Here is a 6000-nt window from a genome sequence, read left to right on the forward strand (position 1 = left end):
CGTTCTATCATATCACCATTGATTAAGAATGGATAGCTGATGTTGGTCATCACAAAGCTGAACATTCTGAGAGGAAAGCCATGCTTGTGCAGGAGCCGCCGCCGCCACCGCCGCGGGCACATATTTCCTTGCACCTGGCAGATTATCTTATTTTAAATGGATTTAAGAGTCTGTGAGGGGGGCAGATGTTCATGACAACAGAAGGAGGACGAATTAGACTCTCTTACAAAAGGGAACATACGGGAATAAATGCAGCACGTTTAGCCTACAGAACTGCTGTAAGAAACAAAACCTTGCCATGAATGAGGAAACAGAATGATGGTGTAGATCAGAACACCCAGAAGGGAGACCAAGTGGCCGAATTGTGTTGAGCAGAAAACATTTTTGATACAGCTTTGACATCTTCTGAAAAAAGTATTACAGGACTCCATCCTTAGTCAGTCCAGGAGCAAAGGCAGCTTGCAGCGCTGAGGGGAAAGCTCTGTTTCCTTTCCACCCCAGGAACTTCCAATTTTCTCCTCATGCTGACAAGATGAGAGCATCAGCTGGAGAACTGAGACAGTGTTTATCATCTCAACATTTTCCTGGGAGACATAATGCTAACTCAAAGTGCAGGGCTTGTTTTTGTACTTAGGTTGCCATACCTTTTGTAGATGTTTCTGTGCAACAGTTGAAAATGTGAGAAAGGTATGGCTCACCGCGAGTTCACTGGGACATAACAGATGTTAGCTTTATGGTTATTTAAGCCACATGGGTCAGTGGTAGAGAGTTCTCTGCTCAAAGAATTACCAGCATGGCACAAAGCATAACCAAGCACCAAGTGTCACTGAGGTATTTAGCATCATGCTGGACACCACAGTGTATTAACAATTATTATAATGTAATTAGTGCTGATAGTTCCAAGTTGTTCCTAGTCCTTTTATCCTTCCAAATATCTTCTCACATCTTGAATGTTAGAAGCATAATGCAAGCACCTTTCTAGTGACAAGTTAGTTCTACTGGAAGGTAACATTATCAAAGAGCATTCAGTCATCTCCCCTAGAGAAAGGATGACAGAGGAGGGATTGTCTCCAACTGTTGTATATATTCATGTACAAAATGGTTGGTTTTATTATGAGATTTTCATGTGTCTTTCATGTATTTTATATGTAGTCACTCTAACTCCCTTCCTCTTGTCCTTTTCTGATTACATGTGATGTGTATTTATGTACATGTGCATATATTTCAATATAGGTTATATATTCATGAGAAAATATGGTATTTGTCTTTTTTAATCTGACTGATCTTGCTTAGCAAAATATGATGTCCAGTCCACAAATTTCCCTGAAAAGTGACATAATTTTATTCTTCCTTATGGCTGAACAAAACTTCGTTGTGAATGTGTATGTGTGTGTGACTGTGTGTGTAACTGTATTGTGTAAGTGACTATGTGTGTGACTGTGTGTGCATGACTCTGTGTGGGTGTCACTGTCTGTCTGTATGTGACTGTGCATGTGTGTGACTGTGTGTGTGTATGTGTGACTGTGTGTGCATGTGATCTTTTTTATTCATTCATTCGTTGACGGATACCTAGTCTGATTCTATAACTCAACTACTGACAATAGTGCCTCCATGGACATGGATGAGCAGGTGTTTCTGTAGCATGCTGACTTAGACTCCCAAGGGGAATGGAGGAAGCACTGAGTGAGTGTGTGCTGTTGACATAGGCATGACCACATGAAAGACACTGACCTCAAAACCATGGAAATATGACAGAGCCTTCCTCTGCTCCCTGTCAGCTGATGACGATGTATATAGAATATGTCCACAATAGCTTGCCCAACTGATATTTACTGCCCGAAGCCTGTTCCTATTGAGATTAGCTAAACCTATCTCCTTGCCCCAGCTGTGTACCATAAGGCTTGCATCCTTTTTTGCCAGTATATAATAACCTGCCTTCGTGTTCAACTGTATGCAATATCCCCACCTCTCTGTTCAACAGTTACATTAATAAGCAGGCTGTGCTTCTAGGATGCTTCAGCTTCTCCACCATAGAGCCCAGTCCACTCAGCACCATCTCTATATGTGCCCGTGTCTGTGTGTGCTTATCTTTTCTTCACTACCTGCAACAGATCAAGTCCCTAGAGGCATGCAAGGACTTGGCAGACACCTTGAGTTTATATCTAGGGCTTGCCTAGCTGGATCATATGGAAGTTCTATTTGTAGTTTTATGTATTTCCAACTTTTGAAAGATTTAGAACTGAACCACTTTCAATAGCCCAGTAACTTGGTTTTCAAATTCATGATGACTAGGTCCTCCTACAATGCAGGAAAGGCTACTCCAGTCACTCTACCAAAATTGAGTGATCATTTCCTGGATGCTTCTCTCATGAATGCATATCAACATCATGGATTAGCAACAATTATGGCACATTTGGTGAACACAACTGACCACACCACCTGAAGGCACAAAGATATTTTTTATTTTAGAAATATATAGCTCTATCTAGAAGAGAAATTTCTCAAGAGGTATTTGGTGGGACAAGACGAGAATTTTGTAAATAAATGTACATTTATGAGCTTTCAAAAGAGGCTATGGGGATAGACAAATCATGAAACTTCCTACTACTTTTTGGTAGATTTTGGTCCTCTAACACCATGTTTATGTGAATTGGGCCTCTGTGCTGAGCTCTATATGAAAGAGTTCATCCTGTTTCTCAAGTGCCCGATTTATCATAGTTAGTTTAAGCACTGGAAGCATCTGCTCAACAAGTACATATTTTCAAGTACAAATTAAGAACTCAGAACAAGGCCAGGAATGCACTGTTGTGTGCAGCAGGGGGATGGTCTCACCAACAGGGAGACGCATTGGATTTTAATAAGGATGAAACTGTGTATCATTAACATTCTCCCTTGAAAATCCTCGGTCACTACCCTAGATCTTTGCCTAAGAATCTACATGCATGAGCCAATTTGATTTGGGGTTGCCTTAAATGTTTGGGTATTAAAAACAAGACCACTTTGTTATTGTGAATAAATTTTAATAGAAGGCCCTGTTTATATATTTTGTCCTGTAATTTGTGCTAGGATATGGATCTGCCTACTCACTTCGGTGTATCCCACAAGATCTTAGTGGGAAGACTAAATGATCATTTTGCATAATGTTCCATTTCTCTTTATTTTTTTTAAATTCAAGCTTAATTTGTATCAGCTGACAGAAGCAACTAACCACATCTTTTGTAACTGTTTTTTTCTTCCTGAATTATCACAAGAGGTCAAAATAATTTGAGATGGGGAGAAGGTTGTCAGATGATATATTTATTGGAAGATTTGTTGAGATAAAACAATGACATTGCTTATTAAGTAAATATCTTGCTGTCTCTATTTCTCTGGTTTCCCATGTGTTCACAGATGATGCATGCTCACTTAAATTAATGAATAGAATGCTCTAGTTTTGCTAAACAGTGTATATAGGTACAGATTATAGTCTTGGATAGGAAGAAATGGCCTGTATGCCAATGACTGAATGCAGATCACACTCAAGAAGACTGATGTGGAAGGATTCTTGTTAGAAAGATGATGTTCATTGTGTAATCGATATGATGACACATATTGCTGAATAGTGTTCATATCTACCTTAGTATAAAGAGAAGCCTACCTGGGGGAATGAAACTTAAAATCTCACCAAACACACTTGCTTGTATTCTAACTGAAGAACAGAGGAAGCTTGGGGAGATAACCTGCTACTTGTGAGAGAGTCAGACTGGAAACTTCTCATTCTTCCTCACATTCTGTGCGTTCTGAGTCTTCCGGGCTCCAATGTGATCAGTCTGACCTTTTGCTTAAGCACTATTTTTTTTAAGTCCTTAAAATTCCAGCATGCAAATTGTACATAAAATATTTAAAACATGAGTCTTCATTTTGAAAAGGTGAATTAATGAATCCATCAATCAAAAACTCCAAAGTTCTGAAAACCTCTAATTTACTCTTTCTGTAATTGAGAGGGAGAAAAGTAGCCTTCCCCTGGAGAGCTCCACAGAAACGTGAGTAACGTTTGCTGTTGATGGAGAGGGTGGGAAATTTAGTGGAGTGAGACAATACTTATGTGTGTAAATGCACAACATTTTGGTGTTCACCTTTCTGAATTTCTGTGAAAATTAAAGCTTGAAAATACGTGTAAACTCTATAAAATTTGAGCTGCTTTAATAGTGATTTATAGATATATGTGTAGAGAACAAGGAAAGACACCTTAATGTTAACCAAATATTATGCAATTGTCTTTTGTGGGAAATATTTGCGTGTTTACTTTCACATTGAGTATTCTGACAAGCTTTCAACTAGCATGCACTACATTGAAATAAAATAAAACACTAGTGTCTGATTATTCCCTTCCACTGCTGGTCCAGATATGCCATGGTGACAGTAGCTAACATTAAAAAAACAAACAAAACAAAACAAAACAAAAACAAACCAAGATTGTGGTACATGATTCAACAGTGGGTCAAAGTATGTATCTGAGATTTCTCATAATATAGATTTTATTTCATTCTAGAGAGCAAAGAGAGCTTTCTTTACACAGAAGCATAGAGTTTATGCAAGATTCTCTGAACTTTCCCTACCTCAGAACTCCATCTACCTATGTTGATTCAAGATGACTTAGTTTGTCTCCCCCACGGTGTCTTCCTCAGTCCCCAATTCTTTCTTTCCTTCAATTAATGAAATCATAGTTCATTAATAATTGATTCTGAACTATAATTAATGCTGGACAATAACTCAGGAGGATATCAAAGACATTTCGAGCTACAGGAAATGTTGGGCACTATACAAAGAAGACAGATTTACACTTCCAATTTTTACAAGTTATTACTCTTTTAATTAATTTTTTCTTCCACAGGTAAAAATTGATATCCCATTTCTGGTAAAAGTAAAGAGCTCAATTAAAAGTAGCAATCCACTGTTTCACTGAGAAGAAATGTACATGTCTTCTTTAAAGTACACATATTCTCCTCTGGCTCTGAGCCATTCCTTGGCCTCTGAACTCACTGAAGTCTGTCCTTGGTCATCAGTGCTTATGTATGTATGTAAATATGTATGTATGTATTTATGTGGTCAAGTAAGTCTCAGAGTGTAAATGAAAGGATTACATGTTTTTAGCATTGCTAAAAGCTTTTATTCAAAACCAGTTTGACTTAGTAGCTGGGATTTATACAGATCTAATTTCTTTTGCTTAGTAGAAATAATTAAATTCAGACTGGAGTTTTAATGTTATTCTTTCAATATACTTTTGTTCAAATACACACATCTATCTATCTATCTATCTATCTATCTATCTATCTATCTATCTATCTATAGTAAATATACATATAATAATTTAAAATATATCAAAATAAATGCAAGAAATGTCTTTTTTTAGGTATCTGGCTATATTATGGCTTGTTCCATCTTCCTACTTCCCTGAATCCACTATCCACAGAAGTCCAGATACATTTAGGTATAACTGTAAGGTTGATTGTATACACACACACACACACACAAACACACACGCACACACACACACACAAACACACACACACACACACACACACACACACACACACCCCTATATCCTAGAATCATTCTCACTTTTCTTACACCACACACATACTTGTGTGCCTTAATTTTTTTCATTGTGGAGTAGATTTTTAGTTGGAGACCCTGATTTCTGCTCTGCATTGGTGAGAACTTGGGTCATTTTTGTTTTTAATCAGTCCCTGAATATTAAGTATGAATCTCAAAGCATGACAAGGTTGTTTTCTTGAACTAGTGAGCAAATAGGAGACCATGGGGGTTAGCCTTTATGGTCTTTCTCACACAGACACATAGAGTAATTCTTCTGTTTTATTACACCTTATAATTGCTCAAACACAAATGGTGAGGGTGCCCTGAATGTTGGGTTTGACTACTAAGACAGTTTCACACGGTAATGAGATTTCCCTCTGTAGGAGGGCTATGAACTGCTAATTAGCATCTATGACCCAATAT

This window comes from Peromyscus eremicus, chromosome 2, assembly GCF_949786415.1.
Source record: "Peromyscus eremicus chromosome 2, PerEre_H2_v1, whole genome shotgun sequence".
Classification (NCBI taxonomy): domain Eukaryota; kingdom Metazoa; phylum Chordata; class Mammalia; order Rodentia; family Cricetidae; genus Peromyscus; species Peromyscus eremicus.